At 39.1% G+C, this 14,634-nt stretch overlaps 1 protein-coding gene across 4 annotated transcripts in view; it reads left to right on the forward strand.

The window, feature by feature from the left end:
- LOC125451742 (focal adhesion kinase 1) overlaps positions 1–14,634 on the forward strand; it is a 481,699-nt gene that overhangs the window by 89,004 nt on the left and 378,061 nt on the right. Inside the window, exon 1 of one of the 4 annotated variants that reach the window (XM_059646208.1) lies at positions 9,346–9,423. The exons of the other annotated variants lie outside the window; for them this stretch is intronic. The gene's annotated coding sequence lies outside the window, so the exon portion shown is untranslated. Of the gene's footprint in view, positions 1–9,345; positions 9,424–14,634 lie in introns of those variants that run through there. 4 annotated transcript variants of the gene reach the window in all.

Raw genomic sequence — 14,634 nt, forward strand, 5'->3', positions numbered from 1 at the left:
AGGAAGTAAATTAATGGAAACTATTGCAATACAAAGTAAAAATAGAGCTCTTTTATTTATGCTTTCTATGATTAATTTAAAAGGCAAAATTATTTTTCAGCAGATTTCCTTCAAAATATTACAGCTGTGTATTTGGCTAAGGTCCACAGGAAAGATTCATAGCGATATCTAACAATACAGAATACAACATGGAACTGAACTGATAGCTTAAGAGATGCAATGTGATGCTTGAATGAGGCCTATAGCAGTTATTAATTTTTAAAAGAAATTCTATCCAAATGACCTGCATGTTGAATTGAAAGAGAAACCTGATAATTCTGCTGACCAGTGGTACCTTAATTTATACTGCTTCCCAAGAGGCTAACATCTTCAAAGGTGATTCTTAAAATTAGTTTTCATAATTGAAATCATACTTTTTAGTATGCCCCAAAAAATTTATAGACAAATTAACAACACAAGAGTCTGAAAGATTGTTCTTTCAGTTTCTGTTTGTAAAGTCATAGGTAAAATTCCCACTACCCACTTGATTGAAGGAGTGCAGCTCCCACAGCAGCCCAGGTCACCATCCAGGACACTGCCACCCATTTGTACCACATCCACAAACATTCATTTCCTCCACACTGATGCTCACTAGCAGCAGTGTGTACTGTCTACAAGATGTATGGCAGAAATTTACTAAATATCCATAGATAACACCTTCCAAACTCTTAATCACTTCCATCTAGAAGGACAGGGGCAGCAGATACAGGTGGTGGTGGTGTTCCCATGCAAGTTGTGTTCCAAGCCACTCAACATCCTGACTTGGAAATATAGTGCAGTTCCTTCACTGTCGCTGGGTCAAAATCCTGTAATTCCCTCCTTGATGGCATAGTGGGTTAAGCACATGGACTGCAGTAGTTCAAATAGGCATCTCCCCACCACCTTCTCAAGAGCAACTAAGAATGGGCAATAACTGCTTTCCAGTTGCAATGCGCACATCCCATGAGCGAATAAACAAAAATAGATTTGGAGGACCTTGGAGTTGATGCTGAACTGAATCTGAGGGACTGCACATTTCATGTTGCAATATGAAATGCCTCACTTAGTCTTTTTAGTGGGTCTCTAAAGGAATATATTAATCTGATTGCATTTTAAAAGGCCCATGAAAATCGGAGTTTGCAATTACTTTAACTTGCTAGTCTTATATTTAAAAAATGGATACACAGTTCTGTTATGCTACAGCTGGGTCGAACTTTATTCATTTTTCTATGGTATAATTTGTGAGCAGATTAGGTTGCGATGAATTAGCATCTAAGGATGTTAAAGGTCAATAAAAAAGGAAAAGTGGTTAAGATGGTCTGCAAAACTTCTACATAGTGTTTTTTTTTCCACTTGGGCAGATAAACTACGTGAAATATCAATTTGTGCACCTTAGTCAAAAATATCAAGGATAGAATGAATGGGTTTGACTTGGTTCGGCGGTATCACTTTATCTGCTTTGATACAGGAATATAGATCTATCATAAAAGCTAATTGATGACTGGACTTTGTACCTAGAACACACACGTGTCAATGTGCAGTAATGAATGCTTTACAATGCTTTGCTTAGTCCAGTCCAACTTCAGTCTTTCTTTTTCTGGAAGGTATCAAGAGATATGGAGCCAAAACACATTGAGGGACAGATCAGCCATGGTCTGAATACTGGAGCAGGCTAAAAAGCCTACTGCGCATTTCCTCAAGGGCCTATATTTGCTTTTGTAAATTCGGGATACCAAAATTATGAAATAGTGCAATGAAGATAGTACCTAACTAGGGTTTTTGAGAAAGAGATTTTAGGGAACCATCGAGACAGATTGTTCTGAAAGGAGACCCCAAGTTGTCAAAATATTAAATGGGATACACGTATAATTAAGTGAGAAAATGGGAACATAGGATATGAATTCAGAACTTGGATTTGATAAGGTCCCGCATGAGAGATTGATAGAAAAGGTAAGAGTCTGTAGGATCCAAGGAAATTTGGCTAACTAGGTTCAGATCTGGCTGAGTGGCAGAAAGCAGTGGGTGACGATTGAGGGTTGTTTTGTTACTAGAAACCTAAGTTCAGGGGAATTCCAGAAGAATCGCTGTTGGGATCCTTGTATATAAATGATTTCTATAAAAAATAATTTAGAATTGTGTGTAGGAGGGTTACAGAGTCAAACAACATATACGCAAACTGAATGAGTCCCATTTTGACCAGTAAGTTTGAAGATGATATGAAAACTAGTTGGGCAGTAAATGGTGAGGAGGGTAGGCTAAGATTACAAGAGGATATAGACAGGCTGCTCAGATTGGCTGATCAGTAGCAAATAGAATTCAGTATGGATATGTGTGACCTGATGCACATAGGCAGGGGAATACCTGGAAAATGGGATTAAAATAGTTAGGTAATTGTTTTTGGTCAGCACCGACTCAATGTAGTGAGAATGACATTAAAAAGTCTACAGAGAGATGTAGACAGGTTAAGTGATTGAACAAAAACTTTTCTGATGGAAAATGAAGGAAAATGGCAGATAATGCACTTTGGCAAGAAGAAGAGAGCTGAATATTATTTAAGTGAAAGATTACTATATGTGGATCCATTGTCTTGCAGCTACTTTCTTTTTAATATCCTCAGATGCAGCCCTTAAGGTCTAGGGACTTCTTTTTGGCCTTTAGTCCTACTAGTTCCATAAGCATTCTTTTTCCAGTGATGTTTGTTTCCCTTCTTCCCCCAGTTTTAGACCCTTGATTGTTTAGTATTTCCAGAATACTGTTAGGGTCTCCAGCCATGAATTTCCCCACATTTGTTATCTGAGTGACATATGTACATTGGTGCCTCTCTGTTACCTCATAAATTTAAAGAAACTCTTGCTATCCATTTTGGTTCTTGCCATTTCGCCCTTGGTTTATTATTTCACTCTTTTATTTGTTTTCTCTTCATCTTTTGTTGGCTTTTGAAACTTTCCAATCCTGTAATTTACCATGTTGTTTGTTTGCTTTCAGTCTGGTAATATCCTTAACTTCCCTGGTTAACTGTGTTCTGTTTATGCCCTTCCTAGTAACCTTCAGCCTCACTGACATATATATCTGCTGGAAAAGGCGCGCAGCTGGATGAACATGGCAGGCTAGGCAGCATCAGAGGAGCAAGAAAGCTGATGTTTCGGGTCTGGGCCTTTCTTCAGAAAAAATGCAGCCTGGCCTGCTTTGTTCATCCAGCTGCACACTTTTCAGACTCTAGCATCGGCAGTTCTTACTATCTCTATGTTTGCTGTGAGATGTGTACCACTTTCTTAAACCTCTGCCATTATTCATAAACCGTCTTTTTTGCAAAACATTTTCCAGTCCACTCCAGCAAACTCTGCCTGCAGTTGCTGAGGTCACCATGAAGGTCCCACCTTCTCAAACTCACCTCTAACTTGAGGTATAGTGAATCTCCGATTAAACTCCTCACCAGTTGTTTCTGACTTATGAGAGAGCTGCCCTGTGATTCTCTGGGACAATGCTGACCTTGCCATGTAAATTAATTAAGCACATTTGTTTCTGAGTCAAATTTCTTATTCTCAAACCGAATGCTGAGTTGTAATGTATTGTTACTATTCCCGAGGTGATCCTTTACTCTGAGATAATTTATTAAATTTGCCTCAGTTCACGTCACCAGATCCAAAATACCCTGATCCCTGTCTGGATCCACAGCATATTAATCTAGAAAACTAGGGCAGACTTTATGAATTATTCCATGTGGCTAATTATTCCATCTTGTAGCAACAATGCTAGCCCACCACCCTTCCCTTTCTGTGTATCCTTTTCAGAGGTTCCAGACTCTTGACTTTTCCAGCTTTGACCTTCTGATAGCCATGACTGAGATATGGTTACGAGATGATTTCCATTAACTTCTATTTGTACTGTTGGATCAATACTGATGGCCTGGATTGGAACATAGTTGAGATGTTCATAAATTTTGACATGTTGAACTGAGCAGTGTTGAGGAGACAACAACAATGTTAGTGAAGAAATTGGCCAAGAAAAGAGCAGATTCACTGCTTTGATTTTGCTTTCGTTTAATGGGACCAAAATTAAGCCAATGCCAATATGCAAGAGGAGCTCTGCTAAAACCAGAGGATAATTGCCCATCTTTCAGAAATTTCAAAAATTTATTGCATCCCTTTTTGTTTATTGATTTATATTGCCATTAAGATGTTACTTGAATGCTGCTTAAACTTTGTGAAATCTGCCATCATACATTTAGGCTTGATATGCCGCATCAGTCCGACCCACCCATTTAATCTAAAGGGGTGCTGATTATAAGGCAGCTTATCTTCAGTTGTTTGAAGTCATGGCAAGTGAACAGTCTCTTTGCTACTTGGAACATAAATTGTGTAACCCATCAATGTCTTTTCCGTTCCACTTAATTAATTTATCCAAGTATGACACTTGTATGCTGTTGTTGTCTCAGTTTTTTGTTTCTTTTGCCAAGTCTAGAAAACCTTTCTTAAAATCAAAGATGATCAAGTTTGCTTGATGTTTGCAAGTTTGTTAGTCAGGTTATTTAAAAAAAGTACTTTTAACTTAATAGACTTTTTGCTTCTTGTCCATTAAATGACAGTTTGACCTTGCCAATCATCATTATTCCTATTTTTGCTATGATTGTCAAACCATGATGCAAATCCATGTTTTGTAACAGTGTCAAGAGTTCGAGAAGAACAGAGAACGTTGGTAGACTAGTCCATTTGGAGCAGATGGAATTTAAATTCTACTCAAAAATCTAGAATATGGATTTAGTCCATGTAAGGTGTGATGACTACCATCACTTATCATTTTAAAACAACTCTCCTGGTTCACCAGTGATATTTAGGAAACACCGTTAGTCTGAGCGGCATGTTACTACAGATCCACAGTACTGTGGCTGACCCTCTGAAATGGCTGTGCAAGCCACATAACTCAAGGATGATTAGGCATAGACAACAAATGCTGGCTTTGCCAGTGATGTGCACTTTGTCTTGATTTATTATTGTTGTGTACGGAGATACAGTGAAAAGTATTGTTTTGGGTGCTAAATCATACCTTACATAAATACATTTTGGGTAATAGAATAGAGTTTAGAATATAGTGTTACAGCTGCAGAGAAGGTGCAGAGACAGTCAACTTTATTGTATGAGAGGTCTGTTCATAAATCTAATAACAGTGGGGAAGAAGCTGTTCTTTAATCTGTTGGTATGTGTTTTCAAACTTTTGTATCTTCTGCCTCATTGGAGAGGATGGAATAGGGTGTACCTGAAGTGGGAGGAGTCCTTAATTATCTTGGCAGCCTTAATGAGGCAGTGGGATGTCTCGACAGAGTTAATGGAAAGAAGGCTGATTTGCGTGATGGACTGGGCTGCATTCACAACTCTCGTAATTTCTTGCAGTCTTGGGCAGATCACTCGTCATAACAAGCTGTGTTGCATCCAGATTAGGATGCTTTCTATGGTGCATTGAAAAGAATGGTAAGAGTCCTTGTGGAATCATCGCATTCTAAAGAATAAAGAAATTGTCAGTTCTCATTCACTTTTTTTAAAAAATACCTGCTTATTTCTCTTTCACGGAGCACCTATGAATATCAGTAACACTAACAATGTTCATTTGTGGGGTAACCTCTATGCAACTTAAGCGGTTGAGCCTTTGCTGATGATGGACCAATGCCTGTGTGTTTGCCTGTACAACCATTTTCCTGTCTGACCTTAAAAGGTGCATATGGCAAGATGCTGACATTCAGTGACAGGAAAAAGTTGACCAGGAGAGATGATGGCCTGGTTAATGTTCCCAGGATCTGGGTTAAATTCTCACCACAGCACGTGGTGGGAATTGAATTCAGTAAAAATTTGGATTGAGTTATCTTATGATGGCCATGAATCCATTGTTGATTGTCAGGAAAAGCCCTTCTGGTTCCTTAATTTAGTGTTAAATTAGCTACCCCATTCAAACATGATAGATGTTTCAGGGCTTTCAAATGCAAGACCTAGTACAGTAGAGGACTTTTCATGTGTTTGAGATTAAAATGCATATCCTGTCAGTGGAGTCTTGAATCTGGTGAATTTTACCACCTTGTGATTCCAAATATAATCCTGGCAGCTTGCAGACTTTTCATTTGTGATCCAATTGGTAATTCTGATATTAGCTTGCTAAAATTTTTGCCCATTTTATAAAGGTCTTTGTTTAATATGGGATATGGGCATCTTTAACTGGGCCAGCATGCATTGCTCAACACTAACTGCCCGTATAAAATGGTGGAAAATAGCCGCCTTGAATTATTGGAGCCCCTGGGGTGTAAGAGCATCTGTAGTGCTGTTAGGAGGGAATTTCAGCATTTTGATTGAACAACAGTAAAGAAGCAATGATATAGTTCCAAGTCAGGATGGTGTGTGGTTTGGAGAAGAACTTCCAAGTGCTGGTGCTCCCATGTCTTTTATTCCACCTCATGATTTCTAATTCAAATTCATTTGTATATTGCAACACATCTTTTGATAAGAGCCAGCAGTTGTGCAGAATTTTGAAACAATTTAAGTCAGTGTTAGTTTAGTACCTGTGAGTCGGCAATCTTAATTCCCCCCAAAAAAAGTCAAAAATATAGGTGACAACAGCAACGCCCTTCCTCACCACCACCTGGGGATTTCAGTAGTGATGGTGAGGAAAATTAATAAGGAAGGGGCATTGGATGTTTTAGCTGGTATAAAGGTATATAAATCTCCAGGGCCTGATGAAATATGTCCCAGACTGTTATGAAAGGCAAGGGAGGAGATTGCTAAGGCCTGGGCCGAGATATTTAATACTTGCTGGTGGCAGGGGAAGTGTCAGATGACTTGGAGCATAATTAATATGGTTCCCTTGTTCAGGAGTGGCAGACTGGAAAGGTGAGGTAATTATAGACCTGTTAGTTTGACATTATTGATCGGGAAATTATTGGAAAAAAAATTGACGAGAGGATTAATTGACAGTTGGAAAGGCATGAATTGATCAGGGATAGTCAGCAAGGACTTGTTGGAAGGAGATCCTATTTAACTTTTTATTTGGAAAAGTATCTATATATATTGGTGAGGGTAGTGTACTTGTTGTAGTTTATGTGAACTTTAGTAAGACTATGACAAGGTCCCACTTGGAAGGCTGGTCCAAAATGTAAGAGCCCATTGTATCAAAGGCAAATTGACAAACTGGATCTAGAGTTGGTTTGAAAATAGGAGGCAAAAGGTGATGGTGGAGGGTTATTTTTGAGATTGGAAGCTTGTGATCAGCAATGTACCGCAGGGATCAGTGCTGGGACCTTTGCTGTTTCTTATGTATATTAGTGACTTGGATGTCAGTGCAGAAGATATAACTAATAAAGAAATTGGTGGCATTGTTGCTCGTGAGGAGGATGGTCTCAGGCTGCAGTCTGTTATTGATCACCTGGTAAATTGGGCAGAACAGTGCTACCAGTCCTAATAAATGTGAGATCATGCATTTAGATGGATCATGGATCTCTGTCATAGTCATACAGTATGAAAACAGACCCTTTGGTCCAGCCACTCCATGCCGACCAAAATCCTAAATTAAACTACTTCCACCTGGCTGTCCTTAACCCATATTCCTCCAGACATTTCTTATTCATGTACTTATCTAAATATCTTTTAAACATTGTAACTGTGCTCGCATCCTCTGAAAGTTCATTCTATACACTAACCACTCTCTACTTAAAAAATAATTGCCCTTCATGACTTTATTTTTACATCTCTGTCCTCTCATCTTAAAAATATGCGTCATAGTCTTGAAAACCCCACCCTAGGGAAAAGACACCTGACATCCACCTTTATCTATACCCCTCATTATTTTATAAACCTTAATGACCACTCAACCCCATGTGCTCTCTGGAAAAAGTCACAACCTGTCCAGCTTCTCCTTATAACTCAAGCCCTCCATTTCTGGCAAAATCCTGGTAAATCTTTCTTTTCTGAACCCTCTCCAGCTTGATAGTATCCTTCTTTGTAACAGGGTGACCAGAACTGGACACAGTACTCCAGAAGAGGCCTCGCCAATGTCCTGTACAAGCTCTATATGACTTCCCAACCCCTATATTCAAAGGTCTGAACAATGAGGGCAAGCATGCTAAAAACCTTCTTCATCACCGTGTCTACATATGACGCAAATTTCCAAGAATCATGTACTGAACTTTTAGATCTCTCTGTTCTACAACACAGCCCAGGCCCTACTTTTAATTATGTAAGACTTGCTTAGCTTGGTTTACCAAAATGCAATACCTCGTATTTATCCAAATTGAACTCCAACTACTCTTCAGCTCATTGACCCAATTGATCAAAATCTCTTCTTAATCTTAAATAACCTTCTTCACAGTCCACTATACCACCAATATTGGCGTCATCCACAAATTTTCTAACCATGCTGTCTATATTTTCATCTAAATAGTTTATATTCATGCAAACGAAAGTGAACCCAGAGAATCTGTGTTGAACACCACTTGTCACAGGCCTCCAGTCTGAAAAACAACCCTCCGCCATCACTGTCTATCTCTAGTTAGGCCAATATATGTATTGGAAATGATGAGTAATTGCAACCATATTGACTCTGCAAACTGCTCCTTTCCATCTGGGGCCTTGTGCTGAAATTCGGGAAGCTGGCTGAGAGACTTCATGCGATTATAAGATTTTGAGGTCAACTTTGACTTGGGTCTTACAGTGTAATGTTAATCACATTTATAGATTGGTTCTCCCAAATTCAATCTGAAGTTCCCTTGTCCTGATTTATTACAAGACCTGTTTCAGATATAAATATTTTCACGTTTTAGATAATTTATTGCATTTATCATAACAAATGCAAAAATAAATAATTCTCATTAAATGCAATTGTTTGTCATTTGATCCACTTTGGGATGCGAATTCATGACACTGGTTGATATAGCACAAGTCTCCTGTTCTGTTGTTTGAAGTTCTTATGTCCTCAGCCTTCCATTCTATGCATCAAACCAAAAAGAAGTACTACTTAAACTTTGCTAGCTGCTACCCTCTGTGCATGACCAAAGATTTCTGGTGTATGAAAAAGTTATAGCCTGTCTTAGATTGGCTAGATAGACCACTTCCTGATCGGTCATTTTAACCACTTTCACTCCTGCCTTCTGATTAATTCTTTGACATGTCATCACTTTATAAGATCATTTCAGCACTAAGAAGTTGGCTGTTTTAGTTCACCTGTTCCGTAGACTTTGATCAAGATCGGTGGCACCAATGAGGTTTTTTATGTATCTGCTTAGAGTATGTAATATCACCTTCTAGAGATTAATGACAGTTCGCTTGTCCTAACTGACAATGGTCAGATCGCTTGCAACTCGTGAGATGATGAAGCAATCCATGTCCATGTGCAACAGACCTGGACAACAAGCCAGCCTTTAGCTTACAAGTGGTAAGTAACATTCACACCACACAATGCCAGGCAATAACCATATTCATGAGGAGAAAATCTAATCACTGGCCCTGATGCTCAATGGCATAACCCTCACTGAATTCCCCACTATCAAAATCCTGGGGTTACCGTTGACCATAAAGTGAACTCAACCAGCCATTACAATATTGTGGCTACAAGATCAGGTCAAAAGCTAGAATTCTGCAGTAAATAAATGAATACATGTCCACCCACTGCTTGTTCTCTAAGGCATAAATCAGGAGTATATTGGAATGCTTTCCAATTGCCAAGATGAGTGCAGCTCCAACAACACTTCACACCATCCTGGACAAACCAGCCCACATGATTGGTATCCAACACCTGAAAATTCAGTCCCTTCATCACCGATGAAGAGCGTCATCAATGTGCAGTGCAGTAATTCATTTAAGGCTCCTTCGACAGCCTCTTTTGAACCTGTAAAATTTGAGCTAGAAGGACCAGGGCAATAGCTATGTTGAAGCAGCACTACCTACAAATTCCACTGTAAGCTGTGCGCCATCTCAACTAGAAATGTACTGCACTTCCTTCACTATGGTTGGACAAACTCCTAGAACTCCCTCCATAACAACAACATGGGTATCCCCATATGTCAAGGATTGCAGTGGCTCAGAAAAGCACGCACCACTATATCTCAAGGGCAATTATGGATGGGTCAGAAATGCTGGCCTGGTCAGTGATGACCACATCCCAAGAAAAATTTTAAAAACAGTTTCTATTTGAAAGAATCGTAAGTCAAATTGAATAGCAAGGGGAAAATTAACTTATTTGATAAAATAGTTTCATAGCAGGAACTTTTTTTAATAGTAGTAGTTTATCTCCAATATCAAGAACCTATGTTAATTAATTTTGTAACCTTTGTGAAACTGGTTTATGATCTATTTGGTGTCAGTTCCACACCAACACTCATTTCACATTGTTAGGAAATGGGGTTTGTTTTTAATTTTATTGCGCAAGACTAGGTTACATAAATGTGTTAGAAATATTTGACTGACTACAAAATTGTTCTGTTATGAGATAAGTGTGGACCTGGAGGAGCACAGCAGGTCAGGCAGCATCAGAGGAGCAGAAAAATTTGACATTTCGGGTCAGGGCCCTTCTTCGCCCCAACCGCTGCCGACATTACCACACAGACAGCAAACTTTGACAATCGTTTTCTGAAGAAGGGTCTGAACCCGAAACGTCATCTTTCCTGCTCCTCTGATGCTTCCTGGTCTGCTGAGTTCATCCAGCTCAACACTGTTATCTCTGACTCTAGCACTGGCAGTTCTTACTATCCCTGTTCTTTATAAGTTGGGTACACCCCTGCACTTTATTTTTCTGCTCATCCTGTAGGCAAACTATAGTCATCTTCAACTTGCAAAAGTGCATCTGTCCTGAATGGGGATGGTGAGCATTTCCACTTTTACTGGCATACTGTTTGAATTCATACCTGGCACATAGGGAGGTGGTAGTACTTGTTGGAAGGTCAGTTAACACAGCTGCAGGAGTTCCTGAGGGTTGTACTCACGGCCCATCAATTTCAGCTTCTTCGTTAATGACCACCCCTCCATCATTCAGTCAAATATATGAACATTCACTGCATAATTTTGAGCACCGTTCACAACTGCTCAGATATTGAAGCGGTCTAATGTCCACATGCTACAAGACATGGGTAATGTTAAGGCTTGAGTTGAAAAGTTGCATGTAACAATTGTGCCACACAAATGCCAGGCAACAAGCACCTCCAATAAGAGACCTTCCATACACTTTGTCTTGACATTCAAGGACTTTAGTGTCACTGAGTCTCTCACTATCAACGTTCTGGGGTTACTGTTGACCAGCATCTCAACTGGAGTTGCCGTATAAATACTGTGGCTACAAGAGCAGACCAGAAGCTAGGAATACTGCAGTGAGTCGCTTGCTTTCCGACTCTTTTCCCCCCCCCCCCCCAAAAAAAAAGCCTGCCTACCAGATACAAGACTCAAATCACCACATACCTGGATGAGTGCAAATTCAAGAACAATAGAATTTTCACAACCTCCATGTAGAAGCTGCCTACTTATTTGGCACCACATTTCCAAATATCTACATGCTCCACCACCAATGCTTAGTGCACATAGTTGCTACAGTCTACAAGACGCACAGCAGAAATTCATTAAAATCCTCGGACGGCACTTTCCAAACACAACCACTTCAAGGACAGTAGCAGCAGATACATGGGGATACCATCACCAGTAAGATCATCTCCAAATCACCCATTATCCTAACTTGGAAATATATTGTCACTGTTACTTCACTTTTGCTGGCTTAAAACCCAGAAATTCCCTACATAACGACATTGTGGATTTGCTGACAGCACATGAGCTGAAGCAATTCAAAAACGCAGCTCATCATTACTTCTCAAGGGCAGCTAATGGCTGGCAATAAGGCCAAGTCCAGCCAGTGATGCACATGTCCCAAAAGTGAATAAACAACAAGAACTGCAAGAAATACCGATATTGCTGGAGAAACTCGGCATGTCTGGCAGCATATATGGAGAAAGCAGAATAAACATTTTGGTTCACTGGACCCAAGACATTAACTTTGCTTTCTGTCCACAGATGTTGCCAGACCTACTGAGTTGTTCTAACAATTTCTGTTTTTGTTTTGGATTCCCAGCATCTGCAGTTCTTTCTGCTTTTTTTTTTGCTACAAGAAATGAAATTTTGGACCAAGGGTTGAACCCTTCCTTTTCCTGAGAGTTGGAACACACCAACATATCTCCAGAAGGCAGTTAAGAATCAACGAAATTGCTGTGAATGTGGAGTGACACATACGTTAGACCAGGTAAGGATGACAAATTTTGTCTCGAAAGGACATTAGTGAAATCAGATGGTTTTTGCAATCATTGATGGTGGTTATCTGTTTTTTGCTCCAAATTTTTAGTGAATTCAAATTTTACCATCTATGATGGTGCTATTGAGACCTGTGCCCCAGAACATAGGCCCGAGTTTCTGAATTGCTAGTCTAGCAATGTTAGTATTCCACCACTACCTGCTCATTTACATGCTCTTTCATTCCACAAAAGTAAAAGGTGTTGACCATATTATCAGGGCCACAAATCTCTAATTCACGTGCTATGTTAGGCTGTTTCACATGGTAAAATGCACAGCAGCTTAATGCATTTAAGAATAATTTAACCAAGCCTTTAAGTGTCTGAAAATAGATACACTTCTGTTCCATGTCATTACAGTGATGAGGAAATAATTGTTTAAAATAACAGAAAGCAATAAATTCTCTGTTACACCATTTCTCTATCTCAAACATGCACCAGGGGCCTTTCCATATGTCAAGCTGTTGAATTTTTATCATGATTTTAAAATTTTGGCCTGTGAAAAGTTTGATATACGGCTTTTTGAAGTTGATGGGTTTTGAGCTATTTACACATGCTCTCAAATATTACTTCCAGTAGTTTAGAACACTGATCAGGCATATGAAATATTTTGGAAATCGCACTCCCCCAACCAATTGTAATGGTTCTTAATTGCTGTAAAGTGAAAGGACAATATATTTTTAACAATTCCAAGTTTTCCTTAACTGCCACAGACTGTCACTGGAATTAAATTCAGATTTGTTGTGTAAAGATTCTGAAGGAAGATAATATGTTCATTATTCTGAAGTGATTTTCAAATAGTTTGATTCGTGTTTATGATCATCATATATTGATAAGTTTGTGAATGTTCAACATTTCAAAGAATTGCAATCTTAACTCAATTAACATCAAGTACTATAAACTGCTATCCACTGTATCTTCCTTGAAAATGTGAGTTACTGTAGTTTCTATTGAATTTCTTGCAATGAGCAGCTGAATTTATTTTAAATTCATCATATTGGTCTATATAAAATTTGAGCTAAAAAGGATGGATTACAGATTTTGCAATTTGAATTGGAATTAGAATTTGCTTATGCTGCAGTTATATCTGGAATTTTGAATATAACATACCTGTTCTACTGTTCAAAATAAGATATGTGGCTTAACTGTTCTGACAGTTTGATTTGAAATGGAACATTTATTTACAGCAATCATAGTTAACTTTCTGTTGCACCTAACCAAATGCAGCCAATTGTAAATTTAGAACAGTAAGTATAAGTTTTATATATTGGAACAAATATGACAATTGTGAAGATATTTTTCATTGCGTTAAAAAATTAGTGTTGTGCTGAAATGTCAACTGGTAGTAAATAAATATTTCCCCTTGCTTTGCGTTATTACTTGAACTGTTCACGACATTTTGCAAATTGAACTCCTTTTGTCTGATCCAGTGCTGAAGTCCTTTTATTTTGCTGGTTGGCAGATGAGTTATGTTTGGAGGTTGCTCAAATTATTATTCCTTTCTAAGATAATAAAATGTGAGGCTGGATGAACACAGTAGGCCCAGCAGCATCCCAGGAGCACAAAATCTGACGTTTCGGGCCTAGACCACCCCACCACCCAAGACATTTTTCCATCCCCACCCTTGTCTGCTTTCCGGAGAGACCACTCTTTCCGTGACTCACTTGTTCGCTCCACACTGCCCTCCAACCCCACCACACCCGGCACCTTCCCCTGCAACTGCAGGAAATGCTACACTTTCCCCCATACCTCCTCCCTCACCCCTATCCCAGGCCCCAAGATGACTTCCCATATTAAGCAGAGGTTCACCTGCACATCTGCCAATGAAGCTCTCTGATGAAGGGTCTACGCCCGAAACGTCAGCTTTTGTGCTCCTGGGATGCTGCTGGGCCTGCTGTGTTCATCCAGCCTCACATTTTATTACCTTGGATTCTCCAGCTTCTGCAGTTCCCATTATCACTATTATTCCTTTCTGGTTTTTCTTGTGTTTATCTCTGTGAATAAGTTGAGCAATGATATTTAATTTTTAAAATGTTTGATGAGCAATTTGTATCTCCTGAGTCTAATCAGAAACTTTGTTTCACCTAGAGTTCTATAATCAAAGGGGCCCAAGTGACACTTTTTTATTCCTATGTGTGGTATGGGAATGGATGAGATTTTCTTTGCAGCAGGCCCTGTTTAATAGCCTGCATTAGGTGAATTTTGCACAGATGCTGTTTTCTTGAAAATTTTTACAGTTAAATTTAGAATTTCAGGGGATATGAAAATGAACAGGTAACCCAGAGAGAAATAAAGACGTTAGTATATTTTTGCATCTCAAA

The sequence above is a fragment of the Stegostoma tigrinum genome, chromosome 5 (assembly GCF_030684315.1).
Source record: "Stegostoma tigrinum isolate sSteTig4 chromosome 5, sSteTig4.hap1, whole genome shotgun sequence".
NCBI lineage: Eukaryota > Metazoa > Chordata > Chondrichthyes > Orectolobiformes > Stegostomatidae > Stegostoma > Stegostoma tigrinum.